At 47.9% G+C, this 18,083-nt stretch overlaps 1 protein-coding gene across 6 annotated transcripts in view; it reads right to left on the reverse strand.

Annotated features, from left to right (window-relative positions):
- The window catches only part of LOC118530831 (uncharacterized), a 250,586-nt gene that overhangs the window by 16,983 nt on the left and 215,520 nt on the right, over nt 1-18,083 (reverse strand). For 3 of the 6 annotated variants that reach the window (XR_013447686.1, XM_078072009.1, XM_078072010.1), the window contains 2 exons: nt 16,164-16,261; nt 6,520-6,782 (listed from right to left, as the gene is read on the reverse strand). The exons of 1 other annotated variant lie outside the window; for it this stretch is intronic. The gene's annotated coding sequence lies outside the window, so the exon portion shown is untranslated. Of the gene's footprint in view, nt 1-6,519; nt 6,783-16,163; nt 16,262-18,083 lie in introns of those variants that run through there. 2 more of the 6 variants (XR_013447684.1, XM_078072011.1) reach the window with 2 other exon arrangements.

An 18,083-nucleotide genomic window follows, 5' to 3' on the forward strand; every position in this document is an offset into this window, starting at 1 on the left:
CATGCTCTTAACTATGGCATAGTACATTGTTGAGTGAGTCAGGAATGGATGGGCACACATTTGGCTTTATTACTAATAGCTGTGGAGGCGTGAGGAACTTACCCAGTCTCCCTAAGCCTCAAACTTCTTATCTCTAAATTGTGGCTAGCAATGATACCTAACCAGAAGGTGGCTGCAAGAGTAAATGAAATAATATATGTAAAGAGCCTCACAATACTAAGCAATCAATAATTCTTGGCTTTTTTTTTTAAGATTTTATTTATTTATTTGAGAGAGAGAGAGAATGAGAGAGAGCACATGAGAGGGGGGAGGGTCAGAGGGAGAAGCAGACTCCCTGCCGAGCAGGGAGCCCGATGCGGGACTCGATCCAGGGACTCCAGGATCATGACTTGAGCCGAAGGCAGACGCTTAACCAACTGAGCCACCCAGGCGCCCAATAATTCTTGGCTTTATTATTATTGTCACTTATTACTGCTGTTGCTATTTTAATGCCATGAGACTTTGTAGCCACAATGCACTTGTACCCAAATGAAATACTCCTTTGGGCATCTCTGGGTGACATGGTGGTAGTACAGACTAGTGGGTGGGCTTGAACGTGAGGAGAGGGTGTTCATTATAACACTAAGTATGGTTTCAAGAGTCCAGAACCTTGCCTTGCTTGAATTTAGTGATCCACGGCCTGACCACCCAAAATATGGGTCCATCCACCATCTATAAAGCACAACAGTTAGCTTTTAGCCTTGGTTCTGCCATTGGTAAAATGCTGTTTGGCAGAAGCAACTTGCTTTTCCTTTCTGCACCTCCATGTTCTTATCTGTACAGTGAAGTGGTTTTTCCTTCATCACTCGTCAATGTGTAATGAGCACTAACTGAGCACCTATTGCACCCACTGTGCCATGGAAATGCAGTGACAAGGAGACAGATGTTGCTATCAGGAAGTGTAGATGCTCAGAGATCTTCAAAGTTCCTTTTCCGCAATAAAATTTGATGTTAACCAGAAGGTGAAGCTAATAACTTTCAACCCAGGGGTTATTTTGAGGATTAATGTGTTGGTGGTAATATAACTATAAGCACTGAATAAATATAAAACACATAAAGCTTTGGCAGTTTCTTACAATGCAGAAATAGTCTTACCATGTGATGCATCAATCACAGGCTCCTGGTGTCTACCCAAATGAGTTGAAATCTTAAGTCCACTTGAAAACCTGCACACAATTTACACTGGCTTTATTTCTAATTGCTAAAATTTGGAAGCAACCAAGAAGCCCTTCAGTAGGTGAATAGATAAGCAAACTGGGGTACATTCAGGCAATGGAAATGATTCAGCACTAAAAAGAAATGAATTATCAAGCCATACAAAGACATGGAGGGGCCTTACATGCATATTACTAAGTGAAAGAAAACAAATAGAGAAGACGACATGCTGTGCGATTCTAACCATATGACATTCTGGAAAAGGCAAAACTATGGTGACCGTAAGAAATCAGTGAGGTTTCCAGAGGTTTGGGAGGAATTAGGGACAGATGAATTGGTGGAACACAGAGTATTTTTAGGACAGTGCAACGATGCTATGTGATAATGTAATGGTGGGTAAAGGACATTTTGCACGTGTGAAAAATCCACAGAATGATACACTAGAAAGAGTGGACCCTGAATATAAAGTGTGGGCTTTAGTTAATCATAATGTATTGTTTCATAACTTAGAACAAATGTATCACACAAATGCCAGATGTTAACAATATGGGAAATGGTGGGGAAGGGGGTTGGTATATAGGGAGCTCTCTACTTTGTTCTCAATTTTTTTATAAACCTAAAATTTCTCTAAACAATAAAGTCTATCAATTTAAATATCTCTATCTATATTGTTAGGCAGATATATATATAGTTTAATAAACTTCATGTATTTTGATCCAAGGATTCCACTTTTGAGATTCTCTTGAGATACAGGACATACTAGAAGGACAAGTTCATTTACAGAAGGGGAAAGAGTAAGCAACCTGGATTTGCTCACTAACAAACACATGGATACAAGCAAATTAAAAACAATGGTGGTTGAAAATGTTCTGAACATGGACAATGCTTCCAGAAAAATGCCCATGGGGAAACGATGAAGAGCTTCCTAAGATAACTATGTAAAACAACACAAATGGCTTATAGTGTCTTGATAATGAAATTATTATGGATAGCTTTTTTTATTCTTTTTCTAATTTCTTATAATATTTTAAATATATAATTATAATATATAGTTTTGAAGGTCTAGGAACCCTCTAGGTAGGGAAGAAAACCCTCTAGACAAGAATGGTAGCAAAGTCAGACAGCTAATAATAAAAGTATCAGCTTCAGTTCCACCACAGTTGCTCAGCAGCTTAGGCAGGGAAGTTAGTGTTCTTCCTACTCCGATAAATTGTAAATCATTTGGGTAACTCACTGAAAGTCACAGGGCTACACAGCTTCTGTTGCATACATTCAACCAAAGCAACCGGCATCTGAAGCTCTGGCTTAGTGGAAAAGATACTATTGAGAACACAGTACAGTCACCCTAGGGATGCGGAGCATACAAAGATGTATGGAAAATAGAAATACAGAGACCAAGAGAGAAGGTTAAGAATCTTATTCACTCACTCACCTACCCAGCAAGGCTATATTTACTAACTGTTTACTAGAGGCCAGGCACTGGGGATGCACGTATAAATAAAGTAAAACCTCTGACCTTGATTTAAGAACTTCTAGTCCAGTCTGCCCAGAACCCCATGTTTCCACACTGCGATACTTTTAATGGTGGAAAAGCACACTAACTGTATAGACAGGCATAAACTGGAGCTCTGTGGTCACCCTAAGTCCTCCCAACACAGTGCATCTCCCCAAGGGCAGGAACCATCCCTACAAACTACAAGATGGTAACTATCCCTTTCCCCCACCCCCCTGCACCCCATGCTTCTTCACTTATGCTGACTTTTAGGGTCAGGAAATTTATTTCTGATTCTACCTCCCACCCCACCCCTACAACATCAAGCATTTCAGATCAAGTATCTGTGAATCATCGGTCAGGTTGACTCATTCTTCAAGTTTCTAGGCTGTGAATTAAAACTATATCGATCACTTGGAGGAGGGTCAAATATAGGAAGAGACAGGGTGACTTGCTCTGCATTTATCTGTAACAATGCAAAGCAGGTTTGTAAGTATTTTATTGAAATGGGGGGTAGGAGTGGGATGGGGAAGACACCTGCTGAAAAATCTCACCGTGAGAGAGTGAGGGTTGGTAAGGGAATAGGACCCATCAGTCCCTTTTCCCACTAAGTGAAGGTATGTATCATACTGATAGTGTTCACCCGGCTGCCTTTTTGTTTCATTTTGCTTCACTTGAACACTATTTATGGTAGGCTTTTGGAAACTGTTACAGATTCACAGCCTATAAAATTGTTTTCCAGGGAAAGGGGAAGGAAGGTAGCTTGGGTTGAGCACCGGCTGCAGGGTCTCATTTCCTCTCTTCAAGATGGAGCAGGGCAGGAAGCCGAGGTCGGGAAGACGTGACGTTCCTGGCCCCAGGAGCTCCCCAGACTGACTTCAGCCCGTACAGACCTGCTTAACCAGGGGACACGGACCACAAGGGATGTTCAGAAACAGAAGCTCACAGGAGGGTGAAAAAGTGTGGGGAGCAGGGAAACTGAACCCGAGACGCTGCGGGCTGCAGCACCCACACAGTTTTCACACCCACGGACCACGACCTTTCACCTGCACGATCACAGTATCTCCAGACCAATGTGTAATGCCAAGGCCAGGGGCCAGAATTCTCGCCCCACGTGGGAAAACCTGACTGGGACCCCGAGGGAAACCCGGCCCGTGGGTGAATCACCCTGTGACCTGTGTGGTCCTGTGTCTCAAAGCAGGGGATACACATCAACACCAGCTTCGGGGCTCAGGGGGGAAAGTCTACTTATGAATCATGGCTCTGGGCCTCCCTGGGAACCCACTGAAGGTCTTCACCAGGGGCTATGGCAGCTGCACACTTCTCATGTGAGAAAAGGTGATTTCAGGGGTTTTGGTGGCCTTTTAGGGTGTCCCATCAATTCACAAGATGAACTATCTGCAGGTGACGAGGCTCAGAAATGCCAGATGAAACACAAGTGAGTGTAGTTTTTACCTTTTTTTTTTTAAGCAGACTTCTGGCTAATTTGAAATCGTAGTATTACCAGATGGAAATCCAGAGAAGGTTAGTGACTTGTCTAAGATCACACAGCTAGAACTAGATAAGCCTGGAAGTAGAACTCGGGGGTCCATGACCTCTTTCCCCAACACCACATGGCCTTGCTTAGAACAAAAAGGTCGCACAGAGCAAAGGGAAAAAATACATACATTTTAATTGGATAATAAAGTAATCAGAAAGAAGAGTAAGATCCAAAGGCGGTACATTCTGGACTTTGTGACTTCTACTCAGCTAAAAGCTCTAGGCTCCATCTCTAATTAAAAATTTTAAAATATATTTTGGGGCGCCTGGGTGGCTCAGTTGGTTAAGTGTTTGCCTTCAGCTCAGGTCATGATCCCAGGGTCCTGGGATCGAGCCCTGAGTCGGGCTCCTTGCTCAGTGGGGAGTCTGCTTCTCCCTCTGCCCACCCCCTCCTGTGCTCTCGCTCTTGCTCATTCTCTCTCAAATAAATAAAAAATCTTTAAAAAATTTTTTTAAAAATATATTTTAATTAAAATATAACAAAATATATTTAATTAATTAAAATTAAATTTAAAATGTATTCTAAAATTGCCCCTCTCCCATCTAGACGCATAGTGGAGAAGCAGCTCATACATTCTGTCTATGAATCCTGGGGCATTGTGTAAACCCTATTATTCAGAGTCTAATAGCTGGAAAAGGCTCACTGAGTCCATTGTGCAGATGAGAAAATAAAGGTCCATGGAGAGGAAATGAACTGCCCAGGGAAATTCAGCTGGCTATGAGCAGAGCCAACACTGTATCTAACATCACTCTCTACGCAGACCTGTGGAATTGCCCGTGCACAGCGCACCTCCCCGGCTTCTGCAGACAAGGGAATTCAGGTCCCTCTGGCAATCCTTAGCATTTCACGGGATCCTGTTTGGCATAATCTCCAAGGCAGCTGGCTGATTTTCATGAAATGTGTTGTAGCTACCAAAGGTAGCAGTGGACATGGTTAGTTTCTTAACATGTACAGGAGAAGGGATCTTGAACTACGATGAGCGTGAGAACAGATAAAGAATTTATGTATTTGATTGAATAAAAGGTATATCCACACAATGTAATAAAACTTAGGTGGCAGTTACAAAGAATAAGGCAGCTAATATGGACAGCACTCCTGGATATATTGCTGAGGGGCAAAAGGCAAGTGGTCAGTTTATCAAAGGTCTAAAAAACAGCACCATGTGCTTGCGCACATGCACACGTGTGTGTGTGCATATATAAGTACATTAGAAAGGTCTACAAGGATATGTTCCAAAGTAATAACCCAAGCAGAGCTGATGAACAAACAGGGACAGGGACCCAGTGATTAAAAAGAACTTTAGCTTTATTTGGAAAGTTTTTTTTCCCCCAAGGTGAAAACATTCATTTACTATTTGTGTAATTTTTTTTTTTTTAAGGGGGAAATGGGATTTTATTCATTCATCTATGTATCCATTCTACTATTTGAGCCCTTATTGATACTGGGTGAGAGGTTTGTCTGCTTGGTTCATGTAATGAGGTAGGTTATGTGTGTTCTGGGGAAGGAAGGAAACAGTACAGAGTGGGAAAATAAAGGGATTTCTGTGTTTCATGGGAGATCCAGAGGCGAAAACAGTCCCTAGTAAAATTCTGTCAAGGCCTGCCATCTTGAATAAAAGGGCAATGACAATCGTTTGCAAATGGACAAAACTTTGATAATTTTATTTATATATATGTATATATTTTTAAGATTTTATTTACTTTTATTTTAGAGAGAGAGAGAGAGAGAGAGCATGTGAACAGGGGGAGCAGGAGAGGGAGAATCCCAAGCAGACTCAGCGCTGAGTTTGGAGCCTCATGTGCGGCTCAATCCCATGACCCTGAGATCATGACCTGAGCCGAAACCAAGAGTTGGATGCTCAACTGAGCCACCCAGGCACCCCAAAACTTTGGTAATTTTAAAGGAATTTCAATTGTCTTTGACTTTAGAGTTCACAGAGGAATATATGATGATACAAAGGATAGCCTATGGTCCCCAAGAATTTAATCCACAAAGAGGGAGATGGTTTTGGTGCTTTTCAAAGGCACCGACCCTTTGGCTGTGTTTACTGGTACATATGGCTTACTCTGCTAGGCTAGAGGTGGCCTCCGCCAAAAGGGCTGTTTTGATTTGGATTTCCAAAAATAACTCATGAGAAGCCTATAGTATGAGGAAGATGGTCGCACACAACTCTGGGGAGGAAAAGAAAAAGCCTTTGATTTGAATCACCTAAGAGCGGAAATTGAGTGCAAATATCTCCTTGTAGCAACTGCTATATAATTATCCATCCTAATGGAATCCTTTCAAAACCAAAGCAGTTCAACAAGGAAGTTTAATTGAAAATAAAATTTCCAGACCAACTATTCTGTCAAAACCACATTAAACGAAGACAGCTCAGCAGTGACCAAATCACTGTAATGGGCACGGGGCGGAAGGGGGTGGGTATTCTCCTATGTGGGGGAAACATGGTGATCTTCTAGGCTCCTTTTTCCAGGTTCATGGGTCTTCTAGTCACTGGGCACAAGGATTCAATTCTCTCTGGGTCAGTGTTACCTCTGTCAAGTGTTTTCTGGTCTCCTGAAAATAAGAAGCCAGGGTTAAAATCTCAGAGATAAAGACAGGGAGAGCAGAGAAAAGGACACTCACCATCCAACCTGTTCATTAGTGCAAAGATGCACCCCATTCCAGACATAGGCTCATGGAGGACAGCAGTGATGGAAAATGACCTTCACCACTTGGGACGTTCCTCTGTGTCCCTTAGCTGTGTGACCTCTGCTGAGATACTTAACATCTCTGAGCAGTTCTCTCACCTAAAAAAATACACACACACACACACACACAAATACCTGCACCCTCTGGATAGTCAGGAAGATGAAAGGTGATAATGTCCACTAATAGCTAACCAGTGACAAAGCTGGAATCTATAAGATGTAGTGCTCTAGACAGTATCCGGTACTGCACGGGGTGTGAACAGGGCTGGAAGGAAGACTCGGTGCTTCCTTGCTACTCCAAATGGGTCAGTGTGTGGGCCAGCAGCATCGGCGGCACCTGGGAACCCACCATTACTGCAGAGATTAACTCAACGAGATTCTGCATCTAACAAGGGTTCCCTGGAGATCGGTGTGTGGCTCAAATTTGAGGAACGATGGCTTTGGACATCTTTCAGGTGCATGGTTCTGCACCAGGTGACCAAGTCAACGGAACGTGATCTAAAAGCTGCCCTTGGGGGACAAGCAGGGTCCCCAGAGGGCCACCTGTGGTGGGCACGTTTCTGGAGACCTTCCCAAATTGTCATCCAGTCTTCCTGCTTCCTGCCTGCAGAGAAGGAAATCAAGGCAGAGCCCAGGACCTCCTGAAGCCGAGGAATTCTCCACCAACGGGGCTGGACCACCCTGGGATCCAGAGTCATGTCATCACGGATGTCCCCATGTCATCACGTGTGCTCAGGAACAGGCCCCGAGTACAGAGAGGACAATGGCGGCAGCTAGTAAGTGACAAGTGGGAATGGTGGCCTGGAGACTCAGGAGAAATGGGACAGACAACAGACCGCCTTCTTTTCCCTGACTGTGGCCTAAATCACAGTGCTCGTGTGCTCTAAGACACAACAACCTCATACAGCAGAGAAAGAAATGGTATACACACACAGGGATTTTGCCGTCTCTGCACAGACCATCTAGAATCACAGACAAGACTCTTTTGACGTTGACTGCCTCCTGGAAGGGAGACCTATGGGCTGGGGAACTGGAAATTGAGAGAGGAAGAGAAGGAAGAAGAAAAGGAGAGAAGGAAAGAGAGGGAGGGACATCGAAATTAAAAAAATAATAATAAAATAAAAGATAGTTGAGTCTCCTGCTATATATATAGGGTTAGGTTTAAAAGTCCTCCTGGGATATTCAGGGCACGAAGCTATCTCTTCTGCTTAAAGCCACACTGCTGAGCCTACGATCCTTTGTTCAGACCTAGCGCTTGGTCCCTCACACCCAGCACACCTACAGCTGAAAATGCTCGTGCGGAAAAATCTGGCAAGGGCACGTCCTGGGTGGCAAAGAGCTACCTTGCTTATTTGCTCCCCCAAACCGACTGACCCTAGAGCTACCCCACCCTACCCAAATCCCAGTGGCTCCTGACTCCAGTTATTTTGGCTTAGACAAGGACAAATCTCTTCTAGAAGATTCTAAAGCCCTGGTTTCCAGAGACTTCCCATGACTAAATGGAGTTGGGGGGACACAATGCTTACACTTTGTGTGAATGTGTGTACGTGAGAATGGAGATAACAGACAAAATAGGAGGTGACAGGTGGAATCCTAATTCTGGAAGGCGCAGCATTGATTATGCTCAGTTTACAAAGCACTTCCTAAATCCTTACTGGGAGGAAATAGAATAGAAACCTGATTTAAAGATGGGGAGACTGAGGCCCAGTGAGGTTTTGTGGTAGAACCGGGAACTGAATGTTACACCCTTGCTGTCCCAGGGCACAGGCTTCTCTCGTGTCCCCGCGTCCCGGTCTCCCCAGCCACCTTCCAGCAATGACCCGCCCATCTACCTGCTGCTGTAAGCATTACACTCTATCTTTAAGGCTGGTGATTAGACACTGTTTCTTTTCTTCCTTTTTTTTTGAGACTGTTTCTTTACAAAAAGCAACCCTGGGTCTTCAGGTGAAAATTTATTCTACTGATAAGGAGAGTAACGGCAATGTTCCGTTGAGCCACGGAGCTACTACCGATGATGTATAGTTGGACGGATAAAAGGCCAGCTTTCAAGTCAGAAACTCCCGGGTCAAACTGCATCCTTTAAAAAAAAAAAAAAAAAAAATTGTATCCTTGCTACTCATTACTGTCTGACATTTGGTAAGCTGATCTCTCTGACGCTCTGGTTTCTTCATTTTTAGAAATGGCAGCTAATGTTTATCAAATGTGAACTCTATGTGTCCACTGTGCCAGTGTTATTCTAAGTAAGCACTTTGTATTTCCTAACTCATCCAGTACTTGCAACATACAATTACTATTCTCCATGTACAAATGAGAAAGCTGAGGCACAGAGAGGCAAAGTAACTTGCTCAAGGCCACACTGGCCTTCTACAGGTGGTCTGGCTGGAGCCTGGGCTTTCACCGTAACAGAAATGCTCTCACAGGGCTGTCAGGGGGGCTATGTGAGATCATCTGACCCAGAATAAGTACTCAATAAATTATAACTATTAGGTATCACTTAGACATTAATTTCTTTGGCTAGGCAGAAACACAGGGGGTAGTAACTGAGTACGCACGTGGCTGAGGAGAAGCTGCTGCCTGAGGTGGCACTATTCCCTGACAGGTGTCCCTCCCCACCTGCCTTCAGCTGGCCTTTGGCCTCGGAAGCCCGGCACAGGCAGGAGCTTTGGTGTCCTGCCCCAGAGTCTCCATACTGACCTCTTCCACGGGGAGCCCACACAGAAACCTAAGTTGAGGCAGCCAGCGTGGGAACAGGTCTGACGTCCACCTGGCAAGAAGAACGGCAGATTCCAAAATGAGTTGGACGGATCGAATCCCCAAGGCAGTGGCCATGTGCTGGTTTGACTCATTGCTTTAGAAAGTCTCTGCAATCGGCTAATTGCACAGGGTTGGGGGAACGACTCCTTGTACAGAAGAGGCAACATGACTCAAAAAACTGGCACAATTAAAGATCTGGGGTGGAACAAGAGTCCACCGGTGGCCGAACTGCTTTCTTCCTCCTGATTCAGCTGCTCCCAGTTCTGTGCAGGTACTTGGAAGAGGCACATGGCGGCCGTGGCCATCCTGGTGTCTCCGTCAGAGACTGGCCTAGGGAGGACTCCAGGCCCCATCCGGCCAGTGAGACAGAAGGGGAAGTCTACTGGGGATTTCTGGGGAAATTTTGTTCCCGAAGACCAGATAAGAGAGTTGCAGTAAGCAGGAACCCCTTTTCCTTTGGGACACCCTTCCTGCGTGAAATGCTGTTGTGATAAGGTGAAGTTTGCAGCACAGAAGAGCATCACGCAGATGCTAATCCGATGAGCTGATAGCTCGGCTATCAAATGCAAGCTTTCTGAGACATCTGATAATAGCAGGTGCTGGGGAGGATATGGGGAAACAGAAACCCCTGCACAGTGCCCCGGTGGATGTGTAAACTGGTACAGTCATTCTGGAAAACAATCTGGCAGTACTTGTGAAATTAAATATGAGCATACCCAATGACTCATCCATCCATCCCCGCCCAGAGTCCGTACCGGAGAAACTCTCCCACAGTCCCTACGGGCACAGGTGCGAGGTGTCATCACAGACCTTGGCTGGGCTTCCCTATTGTCCATCTCCAGGGGCAAGAGGAGTAAACAGGGCAGGACCGACGGCAAGGGAAGGCCAGATGCAGCCCTCGGATGAGCTACGTGTACAGAACGAGGAGGAGATCCCTAACAGAACCCCATTTGTCTAAATTAAAAGATACCCAATCACGGCCCTACAGCGGGTCCACCTGTGTGGCACACAGGACACGCACCAGAGTGGACGCTGACGAGGAGCGTAAGGGAATGGAACAGGCAGAACCCAACAAGAGGAAAGGAACGGGCAGAACCCAACAAGAAGAAAGGCAGGGGTCTTGCAGGGGCCAGAGATAACATGCCTTGAACAGAGGAGGCTTTCATAACAATTCAAGCAACCAGATTGGGAGTCAGAAAACCCAGCTATACATGTTCCCATGATTGATTGTTACTGGCTGTGGGCCCTCTGGCAGGCAACTTACAGCCTCAGTTTCCCCACTGCAAAAGCAAATACAAAAAGAGGCCCTACAGAGGAGAGGTATGCAGAGCCTGAGTTTGGAATGCAGCAACTGGATGGCAACCGAGGACTCAGCTTTCTTGTCTGTAAAATGGGGACTATGACATTACCCAGTTGGTACCTTTAGGAAGAGGTTTCAGTGAGACATGACACGGGCAGGACAAAAAGCACGATGACGAACTACACCGTTTGGCACACTTGGGAGGAAGGAGCATATCCTCCAGGGAGCTCAGGCTCATACCAGGCACTGTGCTGAGCGCTCGGCAGCCCACCTCACCCTCACTGGGTGCGGCACCCGGGGCCTTCAGACCTGGAAACAGCGCCCGGCCCTCCCTGCAGGGAGCCCCTGCTGTCCTGGGCACAAGCCTGAGAGAGGGGACATTTCAGGCTGTCTTTATGTGCCCACTCCTGGACACCTGGGGCCCTACAAATCCACAGAGATATTTCTTTGTCTTTTCTGTTGTGGCAGTGAATCCATTTTTAACTAGATAAGCTAGGTTACCAAAAAGAGAAGAGACAAGAGGAAGAAACTATCCTAACTTGCCTATTATGCCACCAAGTAGGCAAATCTTCATTTTTCCAACAAAGAGCTGCTCTCTTTCTATAACTTCCCATAATCCAGGACGGACACATTGCTGTATGTGACTGCCACACCACGGATGGTCACCGCTCTCCTTAAAGTGAATACCTCTTCCTCATCCCTCAGGTGCCTGGGAAAGATTCAGTGGTGCCCGAGTACCATGTATCCCTGGGTGCCACTTGGTTTCCAGTTTTGCTCCTAAATGTGCCCGGCTTCAAAACACCGCCTGCTTGGGGCACCTGGGTGGCTCAGTCGTTAAGCATCTGCCTTCAGCTCAGGTCATGATCCCAGGGTCCTGGGATTGAGCCCCGCATCAGGCTCCCTGCTCGGCGGGAAGCCTGCTTCTCCCTCCCCCACTCCCCCTGCTTGTGTTCCCTCTCTCGCTGTGTCTCTCTCTGTCAAATAAATAAATAAAATCTTTAAAAAAAAAAAAAAACCGCCTGCCTGCAAACCAGCGCCTTCCCTCCTGGAGCGTGTGTTTGAAATACATTCCCTAAATAGGGATACGAGGTCAACAGGATGCTTTGATAACTCCTGACAAGTAGTTTTTTTTTTCCAAAAGACCCATTTATGCTGCCCCCTGTGATGGAGGCACGTGCCAGGCTGCCTACAAAGTCTTAGGATAAACGCCCCCACCTGTCATTCTAACATCTGGTAATGTGCAGGGAGCGGGAGGCCACAGTCACACTTGGAGCCTCAGGGAGGGTGGACTTTTCCCCCGAGGTCACCGATGCTCTATCTTCTTCCCCTGAGATCTGTCTGTTCACGAGCGCTCACAACTTGTTACAGAGGGGTTCTGCATACACAGTGATCTCGTTCACACAGGCCAGCCTGAGGAGTGGAGGTGGCGAATGGGACAGTGTTGGGGAGGGGTCAGCCTTGGGCCTCCAGAAGAGAAGACGAAATGGGAATAACCAATGGGAATGCTTGCATGAAAAACTGCAGTTAAAAAATCCTACGTGCATCAAGAAGGCGTCTCCACGGGATGTAGGCACGCACCGCAGAACAGAGAGCTGGAAACAAGGAACAAGAGTTGCAGTTGGTGGACTATGGCTCTGGATTTGGGCATTTTTGAGTTTTGTTTGTTTGTTTGTTTGTTTTTAACCCTCTCTGGTGCTCCTGCTCACCCCTGGGAAAGTCTCCAGCCCCCAGGGCTTTCTGCGGGCTGGGGCCTCCACAGAGCACTCCTCTGCCCCCCGGAGCTCATTCCCAGTGTGCTTCCTTCCAGATCCGCTGAAAGCTCACATCACCTGGTAAGCATAGCTTCCAAAGCAGGCTCGCTGCCTGGCTCATCCCACCCGGACATCCTGAGCTTCTCGGACTCCAGAGTGGATCACAGCAGGGCCTGGAGCTGGACTGCTCTGACAGCGCTCTTTGGATTCGAATGCAATGCTTTGGGGACCGGACGTGCACCTGGCCCGCGCTAGCTGTGGACGGCGAGTCTGGCCTGGGAGGGGGGCGGTGTGTGGACTGGCCCATGGAAGGGAGGGAGCGGTCCTCAATGACTCCGCTCTGGTTTTCCCCCTTCCACTCCTGAGCCCCATGCCGGCGAGCCAGCCAGTGTTTGGACCCCTTATTTCTCAAATGCCTGTTACCGCCTAGATGCCGGGGTGAGGGATTGCAACACCAAGGCCATTCCTCGACCGTAGAGGCGAGTTAGGGAGTCAAGACGCCAACACAAGGAATGTTAGATACTAGGGAGGAATGAAGGCAAAGATAACAAAGCCAGACAATCAAAGATTGATCGCGTGTGGGCACTGGGTGGTCTGGGGTCAGGGGGCAGGTCCCTGTGGGCTGCGAAGGAAAAGATCGGGATGACCGCAGCATGGGGGGGTGAGGGGGGCAGGAGGAGGAGGAGGCCTGTGATCCAGGCCAGGAGCGGGGAAGGGGTGGCACACTCAGGGGCCAGGGAGGAGCTCCTTGCGCCTAGAACAGAAAGAAGACATCTGGAAATCCTGGGAGGGTGAGTTAGGGCCCGAATGTTGAGGTCCCCGAGAGCCAGGGAGAGGAGTCTGTGCTGGAAAGAGAGCGCAGAGCTGCATACAGCAGTGCAGCCAATGGGAGAAGCTTGTGAGGAGACCGGTGTGGGGGCAGCTCTCGGGACGGCCTGCAGGAGGAACCTGGTGAGCAGGGAGGCGTGCAGCATCAGGGCGTCCATGTCCCGCCTGCCAGCATGGCAGGCGCTCCCGGTCAATCCAGGCTGTGATTCCAGTCTTCGCCTTGCAGGCCGTATCGATCAGGAGAACAATGCTTGGAGACACCACACGTAGCCTCAAAGTTCAGTGGCTTAAAACAGCAAAAGTTAATTGCTCATCAGGCTCTGTGTCTACCATGGGTCAAGCAGAGAATGCACGGAGGCCTAGATCCAAGCAAACCAGGCCTGTGCAGGGCACTGGGGCGGAAGAGAGGGGGACCTCTGGAGGGACTCTCACCAGCATCTCCACGGGACGGCCAGAAAATGCACATCACCTCTGCTCACTCCTTGTCGGCCAGAATGAGCAACCCTAATCTGCAGGAGACAGAGAGTCTGGAAGAAGGAATGGTCCACGTATGTCACTTTTCAGGGCACGTGTAATTTCTCACTCACTCATTCAACCGGCAAGAACTGAAAATACATTTACTGAGTGCCAAACATCTTAAAATATTACCATTTCTTTTGGCCCTTTTATCAATCCTGTGAGGCGGCAGGTATCCTCATGCCCACTTTACCGATCAGCAATTCAAGGCTCAAAGGGGTTGAGGTGCCCAGCCAGGAAGGGTCCATGCTCCATAGCCCATGCTCTCCCTGAGCACCACAATGACCAGAAAGGAAGGTGGCCGTGCCGGGGCCCTGAAGGCACAGCAGTTAAGCATGAGGGTTCTAGGGGCCAACTGCCCTGGGGGTGCATTCTGGCTCCACATTCCTGAGCCATGTGATCTTGAGCAAGTTACTCACCTTCCTATGCCTCAAGTTCCTCACCCAGACACCACCAGGACACTAACAGCACCCCCAACCTCACTGTAGCGCTGCCACAACTGAGGGAGGAAATGCATGGAAAGCCCCTGCAGCGCTCCCAGCACAGAGTCAGGGCCAGGAAATGCCAACGATGATGTTAACACGGCCCATCTATGCACAAGGGCGTTGGAACTCCCGCAAGCCACAGGCCCCTCAACCCACAGACCACCTACTTCTCAATACGGCACTGGCCTCCTAGATCAGGGGGGCTGCTGAGACGGTGGACACGCAGGGGGAAAGGCCACGCAGAGTCAGGGCCACCCCGCCACAGGGCCTGCCTGCACCCATCCGCTCGCCTTCCCCTTATCTTGTCTGGCTTCCTCCCCAGCGCTTGGAACTCTCTGACAGACCCTAACTGTGTATGGATCGGTCATCCTGCGTATTGCCCGTCTCCCTGACCGGAACCTCTGCTTCGGGTTTGCCTTGGTCGGAGGGTCAGGCTCACGGGAGGGCGCCTGGCAGATAAAGGAATCGGGGAGCAGAGACTTGGAAGTTCCGTGAGGGCAGGGGCTCTTAGTCGCTTCTGCCTTCCCTGCAGAACGCCCAGCACCTGGCGCGTGACGTGTGCTGAGAGGTCTGCCAGCTCTCCAAGCATCAGGGTCCAGCGGGGGACTCGGCCCTTCTTTCTCTGCAGGGCATTATGCTAAAGCCTGGCCTCATCATGTGGGATGCCAGTCAGCAGTTTCCACACGGACTCCCCCGCGTCCGGCCCCCCTGCCCCCACTCAGGGCTCCAGGCTGGGACTCGGGGTGGCCCGAGGACACAGGTACCAAAGCCAGAGTGAAAGAGACGTGGGGAGAGACTGCGGGGGGCGAGGTCCTGCGCCCCTGAACCCTCTAATGTGGCCTCTTCTGGAACTTGCTGCGCGGCCGAGGGCGAGTCCTTCTCCCTCTAGGCCTCAGTTTCTCTGACAGTCAAACCTGGGCACTGAAGAAGAACATTTCTAAGGGCCCTTCCGGATCGAAAATACAAGGAACACGACATCAGCTAGGCTTCATTGCTCAGGCTCAAGGGGGTGGAGCTCCTTCAAGGCTTTTGTGGGCCCCGCAGACAGCTATCAGATATGTTTACCCTACCTGGCTCCTCCACAAAAAATAATTCCCACCTAACTGCCAAAGTGGAGCTGCATTTGAAGAGTCCATATAAAGCTGTATAAATATGTATCACAATTTCCATTTTGCAGTGCTGTCTTCATATTTTGAAACTAATACATAGTGTCTTTCTGGTCAAACCGACCTGTCTAAGATGTCCGGTGAAAATGCCATTTCCCAGGCCCCACCCCAGAGCCACTGAATTAGAAAAGCTCAGGGATCTGCATTTTACTGAGTTTCCCAGGTGGTCATTTGCAAACTGAAGTTTGAAAACCACTGCCAGAAAAAGAAGCCGAGAAAAGGGGCTGGGGCAGGTATTCTGGAGCCAGAGGGGGGTTGTAGAGGTGACCAAGGAAGGGGAGGGGACGCAAATGACAGCACGTGGCTCCTGTTTTGCATGAATGCAAATTGCTTTTGCCCATGTGTGCCCTGCGTGTTCCACCACCATAAACACAAATTTGTAAAACCCTGACTCACCCTCTGCTGAACCCTTCCCCCAGCCCTGGAAAAATGATAATGACACTCCACCTGGGATTACGTTCTCTAGCCTGATCTGTAGAAGAGAAGGTTTCCAACGTGTTGGGCAGGCTGTTTGCAGACTGAGGCCACCACTGCCAGGAATCGTGCTGCAGGAAGGAACATAAATAGCGTGGTCACCCAGAGGTTTGCTGCAGCTAGTTCTACCTTTGGTTTATGACAAATCCTAGCCCCCGCAGCGAGCTGTCCTAATTCATCCACAGGGAAGGAGGTTCTGTTTAATGTCGCACTATACACACAGAAGTGCTGCTGATGAGCCTGCCTGCGTGCACACGCGCACACACACACACACACACACACACACGCATGGTGTGCAGGTGTATATAAGCTTCTGCAATGATTTGAGGGCTGGAGCTCGGCAATCAAGAGTCACTTGGACCCCTCGAGGGCTAGTTTCCAAGGTACCAGGAAGGTACCATTGCTAAAAGGGGGCTGGAAGAGTAGTGAGCTGATGCTAAGGGCCAAGTACTGTGCTGGGGGTTTCCCATGTATGTTTCACACCACTCGATCAATCGGGGAGAGTATTATCAGTTCCGTTCTTCTGATGACGAAACCAAGACACAGACTTGCCCACAATCCTATTGAGACTGAACTCTGAACTGGCTGACACTGAAGTTCGTGTTCGAAACTTACACAGTGCTGCCTTGAAGTTCAGACCCAGGAAGCATGGGGGTGGGGAGGGGAGAGTCTTTTCCGGAGAGGCGAGCCTATGGAAACTGACCTCTCCAACCAGGGAGAGAACCAAAATAACTCCTTAACAAACAACTGAATTCACAAGCAATAAACGGTCATTGGAAAAAATAAATCACAGATAAGCAATAGAAAAAAATCACATTATAATCACATCCTCCAAGAAATAATGGCGTTTATATGTCTAGGCTTTTATTCTATATGTGTATATATATATATACACACATATATATCTAGCCTACAAATAAAATGATACAATTTTTGCAACTTTATTAAAAATTTCATACTGCTGATTTTTAACGTGGGGAATTAACGATGTCTGTCCAATCCTGATCTGTGTGCTTATGTCCATCCATAAATTTCTCTGAAGAGTTTAAGGGGGAGATAAAACCTTTCACTTCTTTTTTGTGTGTTTCCTGTTATTGTCTGATCATCACCCACTACTGCATTTAAGGAAGGGTTAAAGAGTATTCTATCTAGGGGCGCCTGGGTGGCTCAGTCGTTAAGCGTCTGCCTTCGGCTCAGGTCATGATCCCAGGGTCCTGGGATCGAGCCCCGCATCGGGCTCCCTGCTCCGCGGGAAGCCTGCTTCTCCCTCCCCCACTCCCCCTGCTTGTGTTCCCTCTCTCGCTGTGTCTTTCTCTGTCAAATAAATAAATAAAATCTTAAAAAAAAAAAAAAAAGAGTATTCTATCTAAACAGATCTGTGCTCTGGTGGATGATACGGCTTTGAAAAACATACTCCACCCCACCCCCAAAAATTCAGGTTGGTTTTCTCCTCTCCATAGATGAAAATGGAGAATAGGTTTTGCAACAACCAAGAAAATGATGCCCTGCCCCACCCAAAAAATATCTTAATGCCAAGGGAAATGCAGCTCTACTATTCAGAAGGGCCTGGCACAGGCCCTCCCATTGCCCGTCCCCCACTGCAAGGACCAGGCCTCCAAGCACCCCCCAGGACTCCCTTCCAGTCTTCCCCTAGTTAGGTGAGTGAAAAATAACCTCCTTTCCTCCCTTTCGGTGTTAACGAGGCTCCCTATAGAGACACTGTTAATCACATCAATTAAAAGCCTCTCACACTTGGCCTTGCCTGCCAGGTACGGGCCCTCTGTCCAGGGGAAGGTGGGTGAGATAAGTCATGCCTGGAGATAACTTATATTCTTTTCTTTTTCCCCCTCCGCCTATGCTTTTTTTCATTTGTATGTTGTTTTTTATTTTTTA

Source organism: Halichoerus grypus, chromosome 5 (genome assembly GCF_964656455.1).
Source record: "Halichoerus grypus chromosome 5, mHalGry1.hap1.1, whole genome shotgun sequence".
Lineage (NCBI taxonomy): Eukaryota > Metazoa > Chordata > Mammalia > Carnivora > Phocidae > Halichoerus > Halichoerus grypus.